This window comes from Vipera berus (genome assembly GCF_964194415.1).
Source record: "Vipera berus genome assembly, chromosome: 9".
NCBI classification, from domain to species: Eukaryota; Metazoa; Chordata; class Lepidosauria; order Squamata; family Viperidae; genus Vipera; species Vipera berus.
In genome coordinates this window covers 1,866,153-1,884,897 of record NC_138212.1, presented here as the reverse complement: position 1 = coordinate 1,884,897, position 18,745 = coordinate 1,866,153, and the positions used below count along the sequence as shown (strand labels likewise).

General features: G+C 48.0%; 1 long non-coding RNA gene across 1 annotated transcript; it reads right to left on the bottom strand.

Moving 5' to 3' along the window:
- Nucleotides 1-15,183: 15,183 nt before the first annotated feature.
- LOC308672214 lies at nt 15,184-18,734 on the bottom strand. The gene is made up of 3 exons (XR_014027370.1): nt 18,627-18,734; nt 15,466-15,499; nt 15,184-15,393 (listed from the first exon to the last, which is right to left on the bottom strand). It is a non-coding gene; the product is annotated as an uncharacterized lncRNA (long non-coding RNA).
- Nucleotides 18,735-18,745: the final 11 nt, after the last annotated feature.

Below are 18,745 nucleotides of genomic sequence, written 5' to 3'. Positions count from 1 at the left end.
AAGAACACCACCAAGCTCAGGGAACACCAAGTCCTCCTCCTCCTCTCTGCAAACCCCCTCCCTCCTCTCACAGAGTTGGGTCGTGAAACATCTACACAAAAACCACCAAGTTCAGAGAGAACCAAGGACCCCAACAGTCCTCATCCTTCTCCTCCTCCCTTCTGGCAGTGATGATGCTGTCTGGTTGGGTCATGAAACATCTGCAAAAAATATCCCCCAAGCTCAGAGAGTACCAAGGACCCCTCTTTCCAACCCTGAGCTAGTCTCCAATAGAATAGAATAGAATAGAATAGAATAGAATAGAATAGAATAGAATAGAATAGAATAGAATAGAATAGAAGCTGGAAGGGACCTTGGGGGTCTTCTAGTCCAGCCCTCCGCTCAAGCAGGAGAGCCTATGCCATCTCAGACAAGGGGCTGTCTATTCGCCTCTCTTCTGCCTAAGGCGTTGTTTTATCCGAAGGGAGTTTTCTGGCAGCTCGCGGAGACAAGATGAACACTATACAATTTAACCCGCTGAGTTTTAAGGCGGAAGAGAAGCTTCCAGGCGCTCCCGACTTTCGGATCTTCCCTTCTGCTCGGCCCTGCCACCTCCGCCTTCCCCAACCCGGCGCCCTCCCGAAGGGAGCTGGGAGACCCGGCAGCCGGGCTGAGGACGCGTCAGGGCCGGGGACGGGAGCGGCAGCCCAGCGTGCCGTTCGCAGGGCAGGCGGGCGCGAAGGCTGCTCTCGCAGGGGCGGATCGGCCGCTGCCCGCGGGGTGCCAGCCAGCCAGCCCGCCGTGCGGTTTCTGCCGTCTCGGGCGCCGGCCTGAATGGAGGCAGTGTGCGCGGATCCGCCGGCTGGCCGGACGCAGCGCGATTCCGCACATTCCTGGAAAAAACAACACCCCGGCCGGGAGGGAAGAAGGGGCCTCTGTGCCTGGGGAGGGCGGGGGGGGGCGGTGGCCGACGCCCTCCGCCCCGTCGGACCGGGAAAGACCAGAGGACGCCCCGCTTCCTGGCTCGCTAGGCAGAAATCAGCCAGGTCAAGACATACGGCAGGGCCGCCCCCCCCCCATGGACACATCAGATGCTACAAAATCTGGTTTTCTACTCCTTGGTAGACTGGAGTACAGCACCTCTCATCCCCAGCCAGCCCTCTGCCTCAGTTGGCCTCACAATCCAAATGCTTCAGGGGCCTGGTTCTCACACCGGTCCGTTAAATAGGCCCATTCAGACCCCCACCAGCAGATGGGAAGTGGGGTGGGGCCAGCTCTGCTGATCTGAGTTGATTGTAATCCAGGAGATCCCAAGGTGAAATTTACACCCCGAGCTTGCAATCCAGCCGCTTCCAAACTTCCTTTTACTCAGGCAGGCCTGGGGGGGGGAGGGGGCTGGGTTCCAATCCTCCCCCAGTTATAGGTTGGGGCAACATTTAGGGAGGGACCGTCTCGCCGCCAAGCCCACTTCCTAGGCTGCAAGGTCCTAAGGTAGCTGTACCCCTCCCCCCAATCTTTGCAGAAAGCTGTGTCACGAAGAAGCCGTATGCCTTTCACATTTGGAGGGGCTACACCTCCCCTCATCCCCAGCCAAGCCTGCATAATGAAGGCAAGCCTGATGCAACACTCAAAGGAACCCAGAGGGCTCCATGCCTGAAAAAGAGGCAAATCGCTCTTGTGACTCTGACGGGTAGAGCAGGATGGCGCAAAGCGTCCCTGCAGTGCCCACCAGTTGCCCCCAAGGGAAACTTTCCCAAGTGAGAAGAGAGGTAACCATCTCCTCCTCCTCCTCCTCCTCCTTTCCATTTGACCCTCTCTCTCCTTTCCTTTGCAGGGCTGTTTTTCAGAGTGTCCAGGCCAAGGAGGGTTAGCCTAAAACACTGACCAGAAAGAGGCCTTTATTCGGAGAGCTGGAGGGGCAGGGTCATTCCAGCAACACCTCCTCGCTGAAAACACCGCAGACTGGCCTGAGAGAAGGCCGGCCCTCTGCCGCTCCTCTGGGCCACCTTTGCCAGGGAAGGGAAAGCAGAAAGGCCCAGGCCCCTGAGTTCTCCAGCTGGGGCTGCCCTGCAAGAAGGGCTGCCACCACCAAGCTACCAGACAGAGCGCCAGTTTGTTGTAGTGGTGAAGGTGCTGGCCTAGAAACCAGGAGGCGGTGAGTTCTAGTCCCACGTTAGGCATGAAACCCATTGGGGTGACTGTGGGCCAATCTCTAGCACCCTATGAGTTCTGCCCTAGGCAGGAGAGCCACGCTAGGCGACTTTGCGCCAGTCATTCTCTCAGCCCAACTCAGTGTGGTTGTTGTGGGGAAACTAGGAGGAGGGAGGCACATGAGGTATGTTCACTGCCTTGAGTTTTGTAGTAATAAAGGCAGGATAAAAAAAACTAATAAATAAAAATAAATCTATGGGCTGACCTCGCTGAGGGTAACAAGCCTTATTCCGAGGCTGGATTCTACTCTGCTCAGGTCCCCCTAGGCCAGGGGTGGGGAACCTTGGCTCTTTGATGACTTGTGGGCTTCAATACCCAGAACTCCTGAACCCTCCCTGCCGACTCAGGAATTCTGGGAGTTGAAGTCCACAAGTCATCAAAGCCCTAGGCCACTGTTCAGCATCGCATTGAGCACCTGCAAGTGCTACGGCTTTCTGGGGATTGCAAACTCTCTCTGCCTGTGTCCAGCATGAACCAGGGAGAAGAAGGCGCACGCAGGCACCACAACTTCCTGGTTGCTACTCTTGCAGAGTGATAAAAGGCAAGGTGTGGCTGCAGAGGCCTCAAAGGAACAGGATATTGTTTCCTGGTTTGGGATTTACCGTTCTGAGTTGTAAAAACCAATCGGGGATGCCCGTTCTCTGAGCTAGTTTGGTAAGATGCCAACGGGCCAGCTCCACCTTAGCCAAAAGGAAGCCAGAAACTGGTTCAAAAATGGTCCAGGCCCACCAGAATATCCCAGACTGAATGGGCCTCATTCATCTGGAACCGTTTCCCACCTGCCTGAGTCACACAAATGGATGCTCGAGCATTTGCATTGCAGAACAAAACCACACCAAACCACAGCAGGTTGATGACCACGAAGTATGCACGGAAGACAAACTTGCTTTTGTTTGACATGAAGTTAAATTGAACACTTCACTTTCCCGGAGCCAAGAAACTGGGAAAGGGGGAGGAGGGAGGCGATAATTAAGATGCTTCTTCCAAACCCAGTCAAGAGGAAGTGCAGTTTTATAAAGCAGCCTTGAAAATGAAAGGGACCCCAGTATTGGGCAAAGGTGGCATTGCTGCCTGTGGAAGTGACCCAATATGGAAATGTGACCAGTCCAGAGGATGAGTGGTCGAGGCAGCCTTGAAACGTCTGGACTACGATACCATAAACACCGTGTTCGATAAGGGGGGATAAAATGTTTGCACACCTCAGTATGCTGATAGAGAATATTTGTAGCTCAGGTTGAACTGAGGGCTCCTTGGTGTTCTCTGAACTTAGTGGTTTTCTTGCAGACGTTTCATGACCCAGCTAGGTAACATCATCAATGCTAGAAGGGAAGGGGATTATGGAGAGGAGGAAGAGGAGGAGGAGGAGAACTGTGGGGTTTTTGGTGCTCTCAGAGGTTGGTAGTTTTCTTGTAGACGTTTCATGACCCAACTAGGCAACATCATCAGTGCTGGAGGGGAGGGGGGGCTTAACCTAGCACTGATGATGCTTTGTAGCTTTGTAATGAAACATTTGCAAGGAAACAACCAGGCTCAGGACCTCTCAAACCTCAGTATGTTAAGGGATCCAGGCAGCCATACATTAAGTGATATTAGTAAAAGAAATCTCTGCAGTCCTTCCAAACCAGAGTTTTACAGCACTCTGCCTTTGCACCAGCTGTATGACATTCAGGTTGTGTGCCTGACGGAGCCTAGAAAGTACGGACAATTCCACTTGTCCTCTTAGATAGTTCTCAGGAGCAAGGCTACTAAGAAGGAAATTCCTTTTGTTTTTGTTCTGCCTGTGTCATTACAATGCATGGATCCAACAGCTCCGGAAGCATCCCTTGAACTAGCAAAAATTTCATTTCGGTTTATTATGAATTGTGGGCTTGTACTAATTTAATTCCATTTTATTCTCTTTTTGTATTGTTTTAACTGCCCTGTGAACCGCCCTGAGTCCTTTGGGAATAGGGTGGTATATAAATTCAACTAATAAATAAATAAAAACACTTTCATTCAGACGAGAGAAAGGACTCTATCCTGTTTGGGGCCCAGGTGAATGTTTCTTCAATATCCTTTTTCAAGGGGGGTTCAGGCTAGACGGAAAAGAAGAAAGAACAGCCACCTGGATTCTTAAGAAGTGCTAAATTTATCTGCCAGAGCCCACGACCTGGCGTCACCCTCTGTTCTCATTCCAAATGAAAAACACTTCAGTCCATCTTATTTTTTTACCCCTTCCTTCTTCCCATGGACCCTTTTGAGCAAAGCTCTGATTATGCTAAGGCCTGGTGTGTGCTGCCTGGGGTAGACCACAATGGCCAGATGGAAGCTGTAAATAAGATGCTGAAATCAGCTCTGGGCTTGGCACACGGAGTCCGGGGGGGAAAGCAGGCAACGTGAGGAGGGAGGAAGGAGACAGAGAGAGGGAGAGGGAGAGAGAGCAGGCTGAGAAAGAAAAATAAGAACGGGCGGAACTGGGCATGGGTGGAAAAGTACAGGGATCCAAAGCATGATAGGCAGCACTTGCAGGCAAGTTTGTTTCATTTATTTATTTCTACCCCACCATTATTATTTTTACAAATAACTCAAGTTGGCAAACACATTCAACACACATTCCTCCTTTTCTTTTCCCCACAACAACCCTGTGAAGTAGGTTGGGCTGAGAGAAGGTGGTCCAAAGTAACCCAGCCGGCTTTGGTGTCTATGGTGAGTCTAGAACTCCTGTCTCCTGGTGATTGGCCCATAGTCACCCAGCCAGCTTTTAAGATGGGACTTAAACTCTCGGTCTCCTGTTTTCTAGCCTGGTGCCTTAACCCACTAAAACAAACTGGTCTCCTAGTGTGTGAGGAACCTGGAGGCAGAGATTCGAGCAGATTTTGGGGAGTGCTTATCTCCATCGACTGGTTTGCAATGTTGTGTCATCAATGGCTGAGCACTGCTTGATGGAAAACCAACTTCTAAACTAGGGTTTCCAATCTTGATCACTTGAAGACGGGTGGACTGGCTGGGGAATTCTGGGAGTTGAAGTCCACCCGTCTTCAAGTGGCCAAGGTTGGGAAAGCCCGCTCTACATGAATCAACAAGACAGCAAAAGGTAGCCTTGCTGTGTGAGAATTGGCTGCCCTAGCATCCTCACCTGAGACGTATTTGCAGGTGAACTTACTTCCCAGACCAGCTTTCCCCTGGCTGAGGATCCCACGCATCCACCCAATCTCCACCAGGATGCCCCACATCCTGATCCACACCCATGGGTGATCCACACCCATCAGGCTTTTGTTGAGGCTGGCAGGTGGAGGTGGAGGTGGAGGTGGCAAACTGATGCCATTCCTCCCCAGCTCTTTGCTCCATACAACTTGATCTGTTTGCTTTGCCATGGCGAGTCCTTCCCATTGGTGCATTACGAAGGCAAACAAGCCAGAGAATTGCCTCGGCCAGCTGGATGCGCTCCTCTGGCTGGGGGGGGGGGGGAAGAAAGCGTACTGGGGCTCTAAGGAAGCAGGTGGGATTTGCTCAGACAGCAAAGGCAGCCAAGACCATATCCTCCATGTTGGCCTGAGGAGGTCAAGAAATGGACCTCTGGTAGGCTTGAAACAGAGGTTGACAAAAAATAATGTGAAAATAAGAAAGGGGAGGGTGATCTGAACTGAATTCTCCTCCTCCATCACCCTTCTGTCATTGATGTTACCTAGTTGGGTCATAAAACGTCTCAAGGAAACCATCAAGCTCAGAGAGCTCCAAGTATCTCAACAATTGTCGTCCTCCTCCTCCCCCTCCCCCTCCAATCCCCTCCCTTCTAGCACTGATGATGTTACCTAGTTAGGTAATGAAACGTCTGCAAGGAAATCATCTAGCTCAGTGATGGTGAACCTTTTAGAGACCGAGTGCCCAAACTGCAACCCAAAACCCACTTATGTATCGTCGGGTGCTGGGTGGACGTGACCCATTGGGTGGGTGTGGCCAACTGCATGGATGTGGCCCATTGGTGAGCGTGGCTGCGGTGGTAACAGCAGACTGGGTGGGACTAAAAAGTTCAATCAATCAATTCCAACTTTGTTTTTTTCCCGTGAGAAGTTGAAATTGATTGAATCTTTCTTTTTTTGCACACAGCGGCGGAAGTCTAAAGCGAAAAGGTTTTATAAAACCCAGCTGAAGGCCTAGGACTGGGGCGATGTCACGCGTGCCCACAGAGAGTGGCACGTGTGCCAAAGGTTCACCACCACGGATTCTAGCTCAAGACCCCAAAGTCATCACTGTCCTCCCCCCCTCCTCTTCACAAACCCACTCCCCCCTTCAGCAGTGATGATGTTACCTAGTTTGGTAATGAAATGTCTGCAAGCAAGCAATCAAGCTCATGGAGCACCAAGGTCCCCACAGTTCAACCCTGAGCTACAAATATTCTCTTCTATTGGTACTCTCTTTTTTTAAAAAAAAACTGATTTTGAGGGCATGGGTCTTTTTGCCAAATAATTATTTGGAGAATTCCTTTCCCCCCCCCCCAAAATTGGGGTGTTCCTGACAGTGTGACATCTTCTGGCCAGGGTGATAGCCAGAAGACACGCTGGTGAAATTTAAGAGCTGAAATCTGAATCTTGGAAAAGCAGCAGGTTGCACAAGAAAGGTGGCAAAGAAAAAGAGAATTTTAGAGGCCCACATCTGAGGTACTAAACTGGCTAAATTCAGAACTTAATTAGGATGTAAGTCAACCAGGAAGACCAGGTTGACTAACAACCCATAGCCTATATTTCTTTGAGGCGAAAACATTGGAAACCACGTTTTGGGGTGAACCAAATCTCAGCTTAATATAAATAACGGCCTCCTCCTCCTCCTCCTGTTTTCTCCACCACAAGAACCCTGTGAGGTGACTTGGGCTTAAACCCGGCTTTCGTGTCTAAGGCGGGATATGGCCTCCCAGTCTCCTGGTGATTGGCCCAAAGTCACCCAGCTGGCTTTCATGGCTAAGGCGGGACTAAAATTCCCCATCTCCTGGTGATTGGCCCAAAGTCACCCAGCTGGCTTTCATAGCTAAGGCGGGACTAAAATTCCCCATCTCCTGGTGATTGGCCCAAAGTCACCCAGCTGGCTTTCATGGCTAAGGCAGGACTAGAACTCCCCATCTCCCACTTTCTAGCCTGGTGCCTGCCCAGCATTTCCTTTCCAAACAAAGGCAGGCAGGCAGGCATAGACAGACAGAAGCTTTGGATGGATCCCTGGAGTCTCCTCAGGGGGTTGAGAGATGCAGGGTGGCACTCCAGTTAAAAATGTGGAACGGGACCCAACGGGGGCTTCGGGAGCTCCCGAATCAGGCCTTTTAGAAAGGGACATTCTCGACATACGTGCATGTCTGGCCTGGCCTCATTGGAGACCCCCGGAGCCCAGAAGGCACCGGGTGATGTCAGCCAACTTTTGGCTCCTCAGCCTGGGGGGGGGGGGGGAGGAGGCTGAGAGCGGCCACGCAGGATCAGGTGACTTTGCCACGGACTCCAGCAATGGGCTGGGGGTGGATGTGGAATACCTGCTGGCCCTTATAAATAACTGGCAGGAGGGCACAGCGCCCGGCGCTTTCCCTGGCTCCTGGCATGCCCAGCCTGAGACTACAAAGGTCCCTTTCATGCTCCTCTGCAGGGGCGGTGGCTATTGGCGCGCTCGCCGGAGACCGGCCCCGGCTGCCTCCGTTACTTTCTGGGCGGATGGGATGGTGGCTCCGGTTCACTGCTTTCCCTTCAGCCAGCCTGGGCCTGTGCTTCATGAAAACGGAACGGTTCAATTAAGCAAGCTCAATAGAGGATGTAAATCTGAAAGGGCTGATTCAGTAAATCAGGAAGACCGTTGCCCCCCCCCCCCCGATAAAACAGGAACCCAAAGAAACCTCAGTTAAGCACCTGTGAAAATCCTTCCTTCTTTTTCCTTCCTTCCTTCCTTCCTTCCTTCCTTCCTCCCCCCTCCTTTCCTTGTTCTTCCTTCTTTTCCTCCCTCCCTCTTTCTTTCCTTATCATTAGAGATACTGACAACAAATTCCCAAGATAAAAATGGGAATGATTTAATCATGTGATTGAAACAACAACTTACACCCAAAAGGGAAATAAGAGCAGGAAAGAAATAAAGCTCCAGGCAATTATTAAAAACTTAAAAGAGAGGGAAGAGGTATTCAGCTACATAAATGAAGAAAAGCACAAAACTTTCAAAAAGAGTCTAATCAATTAGAGGGAAGTGCCTGATTTTCTGTATCTGTGAAAAAGGCAGCAAAGTTGATCACTGATAAGGGAAAAAACCCAGTCTTTCTTGCTTATAATAAATTAACATATATATACAAATTAGCATTTTATTTAATTTACTACTGGACAGAGTAGTAAAAACAGAAGTGTCACAAAGAGTGTAATTTCTGTCTCACACACACACATACACACACACATACTATACTATTACTACTACTAATACTACTACTACTACTTCTAATAACGATAATGGGCATGGCAATACCTGAACACAGCAGAACAGAAGAGAAAGAGCTGGAGAAAATAACGAAATACAAAGATCTGCAAATAGAAATAGAACCACTGTGGCAAAGGCAAGCAAGGGTGGTACCCATAGTCATAGGTGCCTTGGCTCCAAACAGCTGGAGCACCACTTGGACACCATCATGGGCATTGACAAATTCTCCATCAGTCCATTGCAAAAGGCAGCTTTGCTCAAAAGCAGCCTACACCCTGGGCCGATACCTCTAACACGATCAATAGCGGAACCTGTTGCGGTCCTTTATGGAGCAGGGAAACCAGAGCTTGGGGGTAGGTCAGGAGAGGGGAGAGCACACTTGCTTATTTTATTTTATTTATGTATTTTATTTCATTTGTGGTTTTTTTTTATTATTATTATTTTTTGAGAGCCAGTTTGATCTAGTGGTTAAGGCACTAGGCTAGAAACCAGGTGACCAGGAGTTCAAGTCCAGCCTTAGCCGTGAAAGCCCACTGGGTGACATTGGGCTAATCACCAGGAGATGGTGAGTTCTAGTCCTGTCTTAAGCACAAGAGCCAACTGCGTGCCTTTTGGCCAGTTCTTCCCTCTCAACCCAACCCACCTCACAGGATTGTTGTTGTGGCGGAAATAGGAGGAAGAAGGAGTATTAAATATGTTCACCACCTTATGTGGTTTATACAAATAATCAAGGCGGGATACAAATTAAATCAACGAATACATTTATTTTTCAGATTTCTGAGCTGCTCATCTCTCTCAAAGAGGAACTTTGGGTGGTGTACAATCAAACGTTAAAGTACAAAAAATAGAAAAATTTAAATTTTAGCCAGTTTTAGAAACAGCTAGGTGTCCATTAGGAACTGGTGGGTGAAGAGCGAGTGACCAACCTTCTCTGCCCTCTAATTATAAGAGGGTGGTTGGTCTTCCACCCACCCCCCAAGTTAGACTCCCAGACCTCAGCTTCAGCCATGGTCCCTCTCTGGCACCAAAAAGTCACAGCATGGACGAGGTAAGTTCTGAAGAAGCTTCTGGGATGAGAAGCGAAACGTTTTCAAAGGAAAAAAAAACCAAGAAAATCCTGTTGGCGTCTGGAAAATGCACCTTTGGGACAAGCAGCTGGTTTTCCTCTCTGACCTTCGTGCTGTTGGGCTGTTGCCTCCACCCTGCTTCACATCCTCACTAGAGTTCCCTGAAAACATCCGTCTCCTGGCCCTGGTTGCTGGGAATGGTTTTATATAGATCCATACATTCTTAAATCAACACAGCCAGCCTGTTGAGCCTCGGAGAACAGGCGAGCGGGGAGGGGGGGAGGAGGTTGTGTGTGTGGGGGGGGTAGGTGACGACACCAAACACTCGGGCCTTTGTATCTGGCTAGGTAGGCTGGATGCAAAGACCTCAGCTTCCTTCCAGCCAGCATAATGATGCGCCTGTCCAGGCTGCCAGCTTCCTTCCCGAGGTGCAGGACTGGAGGACAAATCAGGCGTGCGTGCGTGCGTGCGTGTGCCGGGTGGAAACAGAGATGGGCTTGGGGAACTTGGCGGGGTGGGGGGGGTGGGGGGAGGAAGGGAGAAAGAGGCCAGAGATGATGTGGGAGAAGGTAGATTCTCAGAAGCCACGGAGGGAAAATAAGACTCGGAGCACCTGGCCCTACTCTTTTTTCCCTCCTGGGCTCGAGCTGAAGGGGCAGTGCCAGCCCAGCAGCCTCGAGGTCCTTCTGCGACTCTCTTCTGTAAAGGGGCTGGACTACAGCTCCCATCCTCCTGGGAATAGGAGTCCTAGCCCAAAACACACGGAGAGACCATGTTAGGGAAGAGATTAAAGTGGCTTGAAAGGTAGTAGCTGTATCAATAGGAGAATGTTTATAGCTCGGGGTTGAAATGAAGGGTCCTCGGCGCTCTCTGGGCTGGGTGGTTTCCTTGCAGACGTTTCCTCACCCAGCTAGGTAACATCATCAGTGCTCGAAGGGAGCGGGGTTTGGGAGGAGGAGGAGGAGAGCGACTGTGAGGTCTTTGGTGCTATCTCAGCTTGGTAGTTTCCTTGCATACATCTCATGACCCAACTATGTAACACGATCAGTGCTAGGAGGAAGCGGAGTTCATGGAAAGGAGGAGGAGGAGGGGGTGGTCTTGATGCTCTCTGAGCTCAGTGGTTTTCTCGCAGATGTCTCATCACCAAACTAGGTAGTGCACTGATGATGTTACCCAGGATGTCTCTCGGTGATCTCCTGGACGCACCCATGAAGTCCTGGGGGCCACAATGGGTTCGCCAGTGCCTGCATCTGGGATGACTGCTCAGTGACAGCAACCGCGGAGACCCCCATCAACGTCCCACCCAGAACAACCAGCTCTTAGGATCAGCCAAGGCCATTGCTACTTTCCCTCCTGCTGCCCAGGCGGTTGATCAGAATTTGAACCCAGAGCTGAGGCTCACCAAACCAGGACAGCAGCATTCTGAGAGACGGAACCGAGAAGGCGCCAAGCTGCCTTCCTAAGGGCGAAATGAAGAGGTTGGCATCAACCAACGGGTGCCACCCAAGCCCGGAGCACCCAGGAACGCCCTCTTGGCGCTGGCCAGGGAGGCCGCAAAGATACCCCGAGGTTAATGGTTAATGGGCTGCCAGCAGGCCCGTCCCCATTTGATGGATTACTTTGCCCTTGGGTGGCTGTGGGGCTGAGGGGAGAGGCCCGGCCGTTTCACTCTGGAGGGGGATTGGGCGGCCCTCTATCTTGAGCACACAAGCCCTGTTTGCCAGGAGGGATTACCTGAGGGCTATTTTACTCTCCCCCTTCCAGGTCTATGCAGGGAGGGGTGCAGAAGGGCTCTTAAAGGGACAGGTGTGAACCAGGAGCTTTCCAGAGAAGGCGTCTCTCGCCTCCAGTTAGGGGTTCCTGCAAAGCTGCGGCCTCAAAGAACAGAATCACAGAGTTGGAAGGGACCTTGGAGGTCATCTAGACCAACCCCCTGCCCAAGCAGGAGACCATATACCATTTCAGACAAATAGCCGTCCAATCTTTTCTTCAAAACCTCCATTGATGGAGGACCCACAATTTCTAGAGGCAAGTTCTTCCAGTACTTGTTCTTACTGTCAGAAAAAATTCGAGGACCTGCATCATCGGCATTTGTTTTCTCCCCAAAAGTGCGCAACTGGAGCTTTTTCATATTTTTTCCAGATTGCGGTGAGTCAGGGAGGGGGCAAAATGGGGCTCATTTCAATAGCTAAGAATGGAAACAGCTTGAACCGGGCTCTCTTTTCTGAGCTGCAGAATCAGAAATCTCTTTTTTTCTCATCCCTTTAACCATTCTGATTTGTTTGTTTGTTTGTTTTAAAAAAAACGCATTTGTTCCTTTGGAAAAAAAATCAAAACAACCCAACAAAACTGGGGAGATTGGTTTGAAAAGGCAAAAACACTCAGGAGGGACTCAGGGATATTTTTTTTTTTTAAAAAAAATCATGGCTGGGGAATTCTGGGAGTTGAAGTCTAGACATCTTCAAGGTGTCAATGTTGAGAAACACTGCCTTAAAATGATCTAGAAGGCAGGATTTTTCTATGGTAGCCTGATGTTTTGGAATACCTTCCCCCGTCCAAAGGTTTGCTAGCCCCTCCAGGGGTCAAACAAGTCAAGATGGTAGCCATGGTGATTTCCCCCCCCCCCCAAGTTCTGTCTCTTTCTTACGTGTGCAACGCCATGTTGACTTTTGACCACAATCTCCAGTCGCTCAGGGCACCTTATGACTGAAATTTTAGAAGCAAGGGAATAATTTTACTCTGTATTGGAGGGCTACGTCACTATATTTACCTTAGAGGATGTTTGTATATTCTTATGCTCCACCTGATGATAGGGCAACTTAAAAGTGCTAATAAATAAACAAGAAACATATAAATAATTGAGTTCTTGGGGAAAGTCACAGCTGGTTCCCAGGAATCTAATCTGACAGCCCAGAGAATCCTAACCCTAAAGCTGATATTTTGATAGTCCTAGTAAAAAAGGAAGGAAAAATACCAGATTTTGTATTTCGCGCTACCAGGACTGGGAAATAACCCCCAGCATCCCTAGTTAAAGTGTGGACAAGGATCAGATAGTTTCTCAGTTTTAACAATTTCTTTACCATGATAAAATGCTCTGAATCAAACCCCAGTGAGTAATCCTTTTGGCCAGGATGGGATACGTGGGGGGAATCCAGACTGGTCAAGGTGGCTGGGGGGAGAAGGGATGGATAGGAGAAACTGCAGGTCTGCAGCTTGCAAAAAAAAATGTGAGCGATGATTCAAATGTGTGACAGAAAGAAAACTCTGGAAAAATTAATAAAATAAGAGAGACAGTCGCATCTCTGAGTCCTACGGGAATAGGGCGGTATACAAAACCAATAAAATAAATAAAATAAATAAATCAAATGTGCTTTGTTCTGCTAGGACTGCTTAAAAACATCTCGGGAACATATGATTGACTTGACCATGGTTACTTTCTATGGTTGACTACGGCTGAAGATAGCTAACAAGCAAGTACCGAAGCGTGTTCACACTAAACACGTCACTAGAAGGCAAAATCACGAAACTGCATCTCACTTACTTTGAGCATATCTTGCGGGGAAATTCACTGGAGAAAGCAATTATGTTTGGAAGAGTTAGTGGTAAAAGGAAACCAGGCCGTCAAAAAAAACACAGCGGCTGGACACTATCAAAGCTGACACTGGCCGGAGCACAGAACAACTCAAAGAAGCAGTGCAAGATCAGAAGAGATGGAGAGACCAGGCCCATAGAATCGCCAAGAGTCAGACGCGACTGAACGGATCAGATTATCATCATGGTTGATTTCATCAGCCACTGCTGAGTAGATTCGCACAGCCCGGTAAAACCCAAGGTGTGATCTACAAAACACAAGGGCTGGGTTTGCACAGGTTAAGGTGCACACGCACAAACACTCTTGTGGCCCTTGCTGTTGATTCTACCAGTTGGCAAAACTTGGATCGTTTCTGCAATGAAAGCCGTCCTTTGCCCTCTGCAGGACAGTTACAATGTCGGCCAAGAAGAGGACAGATCAGACATTGTGTTTGATCCCTTTGCCCGTGGCTCGCTGGGGAATTCTGGGAGTTGAAGTCCACAAGTCTTAAAGCTGCCAAGCTTGGACACCCCTGGTAGAAAACACTGCAAGGGCTGTTTTCCATTTGCTTTCAAACTTCCGGAGGACTCTGGAAAGGGGGAAACCCTCGCTTTGTGCAACTGGTTGAAGGAGACAAAACGGACGTCAGTTCCAGTTCAAAGGGACGATACCCTACCTTCATGTTTGGGGGGAAAAATAGCAAATTTGTATCTCAGCCTTCCAGCCCACATTTCACAGCTAGTTGTTTTTTTTTATTTGTTTGTTTTGTTTTTCCCCTCAAACACCTGGCAGGGTAGCCTAGCTGCAAAAGAAGGACTGGCTCAACCTTTTCCCCACATTTAGCTTGCATCTATTTTTTTCATATCCATTTCGAAAAAGAGGGTTATTCCCCGGGAGGTGTGACGTGTGCTCTGAAATAAAAATGCATCCCTGGTGGGTGCTGTGGGTGAGACACACCATGCAAAACACACCGCCTAGATACCAAAGCCCATTAAACTCTCTGGAACTGATCCCCGAGTCAAATGGGCATCAGAATCGTCCCGATTCATCGCCTTTGGCGTTCTCTTCCAACAACCCTCCGGTTGCCTTTCCAAAACATATGGAAGATGGGCTGGAAAAGGTTAAGCGACAGCTAGGCGACATGTTATCTACAGGGTGGGTCCCTTCCAGCTCTGCTACTACCACCAGCACCGTCTGTTTCCTTATCTCTTGGCGTCCTTGGCCCACACCTGTCACCGTGGGGCTGCCCTGTTGATGATTAACCAGGACTTCCTGTTTGCTGCTGAAAAATGGCAGAATGGCCTGGTTTGCTGGCGCAGGGGGAGATGATCAAGAGACACTGGAGAAAGAGGGGGGGGGGTATGATCTTGCAAGCTTGTTAAGCATCCTGAGCGCTGAAAGTTACCTGGGTCTATCTCAGGGGTTGCACAGGCCTGGGGAAAAAAGATGAGGCAGGTGTTTGTTGCACTGAAAGACTGGATATCTATCATATTTTCATCATATTTATACAGGTAATCCTTGACTTACAACCTCAACTGAGCCCCAAATTGCTGTTGTTAAGCAAGACACTTGTTAAGTTTTACCCCATTTTTACGACCTTCCTTGCCACAGTTGTTAAGTGCATCACTGCAGTTGTTAAGTTAGTCACACGGTTGTTAAATGAATCTGGCCTCTCCACTGGCTTGTCAGAAGGTTGCAAAGGGTGATCACCTGACCCCGGGACACGGCAACCGTCACAAATAGATGCCAATTGCCAAGTGTCTGAATTTTGATCATATGACCATGGGGATGCTGCAAATATCGTAACTGTAAAATATGGTCATAAGTCACTTTTTTCAGTGCTGTTGTAACTTTGAACAGTCACTAAACAAATGGTTGTAAGTCGAGGACTACATGTATAATGTTAAGTTACAAATAGATTTTTTTATATCACACTGCCTTATGGGTTTTTTTATTGTACACTGCCCAGAATCACCTTTCGAGAGACAAGCAGCTACATAAATATGATGGATAAATAGGGTGACTATGATGAATAATCCTTGCAAGTAAACCGTCCTTCCACTTTGCAGCTGGAGCCCCAGATTTGCAAAGGCAGGTTCTAAAGCAGTGAGATTGACAATCAATGCAAGATAACTCCAGGTCATCACCAGCATGTGACTAGGAAAAGGAGAGAATTGGGTTCAAGTCCCTCATTCAAGGCAGGTGACCATAGTCTCTCAGCCTACTTACCTCACGAGAGGAGCACGGGATGTTGTGTCTTGACCTGCCAGAGAAAAGATGAGAAGTAAATATAAGAGTAAAGAAAATAAATCAAACAGAAATATTTGTTTTTACAGCTGGGAAGAGGGACACTGGCTGGGTTTGTAATCTTTCAGGAAGCCACAACAGTTTATTCTCTTCATGCACTCTGTTTGCAGGGTAGGGATATCCAACCTTGTGGACTTCAACTCCCAGAATTCCCCAGCCAGCATAGCTTTGGGACATAGCTGACTAGGGAATTCTGGGAATTGAAGTCCATAAATCTTAAAGTGGCCAAGCTTGGACATGCCTGATGTGGACCTACCATTATGGTTTGTAAATAACAACCTGGGCTGATGTGAAGTCCACAAACTGTTTATTAAAACAGTTTATTAGACTGATGTATGACTAGCTTATCTTCTTCTTGAGCAAAGCACAACATCACAATCTTGACATCCACAGATACTTCTGGACCTGGCTCTTGAGGCATCCTTATAAAATAAAAATGCTACAGTTCAAGGCTTGGCTTGAAAAATCTGCCAGTTAACTAGAAGGAAGACAAAAGTAAGGTTGAGAGGATGGCAGATCTCAGCCTCGCTATCTGGTTTCTTGGAAGTGGATTTTGGGTCTTCAGGGTAACAGAGATCTCCCCCACTCCCCTAGCAACCATTTTGTTGGACTTTCAGAAGACCCAAAGTACCCACAACTGTAACATACACACAAAGGAAGTCTTGTATCAGTCTAAAAATCATGAAAAGCCCAATCCAAGTGTGGTCATCCCAAAGGTGCTTCACCAAAAGGCAACTGGATTTTTCTTTGAAAACATTTCACTTTTCATCCAAGAAGCTTCTTCAGTTCTTCAGCCTTTTTGAAAAATACTTTTGAGATAACCATGACCTGGATGATTGAGAATTTCATAGACAAAGTGTGGTCGGTTTGCAGTAGGTAAAAAGGAATTAGAAGAACAAGTAATCAAAAATTTGGGTGCTAGAGGGAGTGCAAGGAAAACTGAATTCCACTCCAAAGGTTTCTCCAATTAGCTTAGGAGCAGCTTTGGATTCTTGCTGGGGTATGTTTATCCCTGCCCCCTCCTCATTCCTAAATGGGGAATGATACTTTGGACCCTGCAACGAGACTTATTGTTCAATCCTGGTTTCTCTCCCATTGTCTGGGACGAATAATGTAATTCCAACATGCAGCGTGCTAGAGTCCTTTGTTTGCTTCTGGTTGAGCATGTTGTAGGTAGCCAGCCAAGTGTAGATAATTCCCCAAATGGTGGCTAAGTTCCTCACAGCCTGCATGTAAAGGAGATTCGGGTCTCTGAACCACTTTTATTGAGACAGAATTCTTGCACCCTGGCCAGGAGAGAAGGCTGCAAGGACTCTTACATGAGCCAGGGTGGTGGCTCACGTAATTTAAAAAATATTTAAACCAGGTTGTATGGGCACTGCCCTTACTTATTAGTTGATAAGGCTCTAAGTCAGGGGTGTCCAATCTTGGCCACTTTAAGACTTGTGGACTTCAACTCCCAGAATTCTGAGAGTTGAAGTCCACAAGTCTTAGAGTGGCCAAGGTTGGAGACCCCTGCTCTAAGACATATGAAAACAGAATTATAGCCCTTAAACACAACCTTGATGGCCAGGAAAAAGTACAGTTAGGACCTGGTGCTCATTCTTTGCAAAGAATTAAGGCCAGTTTTTCTCCACACATCACCAAACCTGGACTGTTCAGAAATATTGTTGATCCATGCAGGTTCACACACAGCATTAAGTGAAGATTTCTTTTAATCATGGTTTCCTGAATCAGCTATAGAGCTGGATAGATACAACACAGGTGACATTGCAATGAGATTTCTAATGCTAGGTATTGTTTGTGGGAAACAGTACTTTTTTTCCATCTGGGATCAACACTACACATAGGATTTGGTTATGCTCATGGTTTTGTCAAACAAAAGGCAAGAAATGAATGCAGAATACAGAATAACAGAGCTGGAAGAGACCTTGGAAGTCCAACCTATACCATTCCTAACAAACAGCTCTCCAGTCTCTTCTTAAAAACCTCCAGTGATGATAACTAATTAGAATATAAGAACAATCAAACTGACCAATACACTTTTCTTAACTAGGCCTTAATGGAACAAATGGTCAGTTCCCTCTACAACCATCCAGGACTATAATTATATGTATATTTTTATATTGGTTCTGCTTTTTCACCAGAGCATCTTCAAAGGAAGTTATAGAATACTGCCTCAAAAGCTATCCAATGCAAAGATTATTCCAACATCAAAACAATTAGAACCACACTGTCTTCTGGAGGCACAGTGGCATCCATTGAACTTCTGCAGCAATGATTAACGACCCAGCCCGGCAGCACCCACAAGTGGTTTCTCAACTCTGGTCCTGAGCAGCAGAAACATGAATATCTGGCAACAGAGAAATGCCTCCCTCTAAAGGACCCAGAGGGGATTTTTTAAAAATAAAAAGAAGCCAAACCCGCTTCCCCATTTTTCCGGGTCCTGCAAAATGCTAAGTTTTCTTCCAGTTTTTAAGTATGTTTCGCTTGTTTAGTTTACTTCTGGTATCACTTTCAATGGATGGACCAAATGGACCAAGGCAGGACTAGGGTAGATTTGAGTAGATTTTTCCTTACTGTTGTTTTGGTTTTCCTTTGTGTGTGTGTCTGTTTTCAATAAATCCTGCAACAAATGTAGACAGTTTAGCCTCTAGACAAGGCCTACATAATAGAGAGTCCCAGGGCCACATACAGCCTGCCAAGCAACCTGGTGCAGCCCACCTTGTTCTCTAAAAACTCAATAATGGAAATTTGCTACTGCCAAACTGATTTGCCAGTGACACCCTGAAAGATATATTGCCAAGCACTTGCAACACCTCACAAAGAGTGCCAGCACCCATCCTGGCACCCCGTTGCTAAATGCCAAAGAGATTGTGATACCAGCTACTTCTCAATTATTATTTATTTGTATCCCGCCTTTATTCTTTTTACAAATAGATTGCAACCATATGCAACACACCTTCCTCCTCCTGTTTTCCCCACTACAATCCTGTGAGGTGGGAGGAGCTGAGAGAGAGAGAGCGCAATTGGATGAGAATCACCCAATTGGCTTTCGTGCCTACAGCAGGACTAGAACTCACCATCTCCTGGCCGTCACCCATCTGACTTTTATGGCTATGGCAAAATTAGAACTCACCATCTCCTGGTGACTGGCCTAGCCATCCAGCTGGCTTTCATGTCAAAGGTGGGACTAGAACTC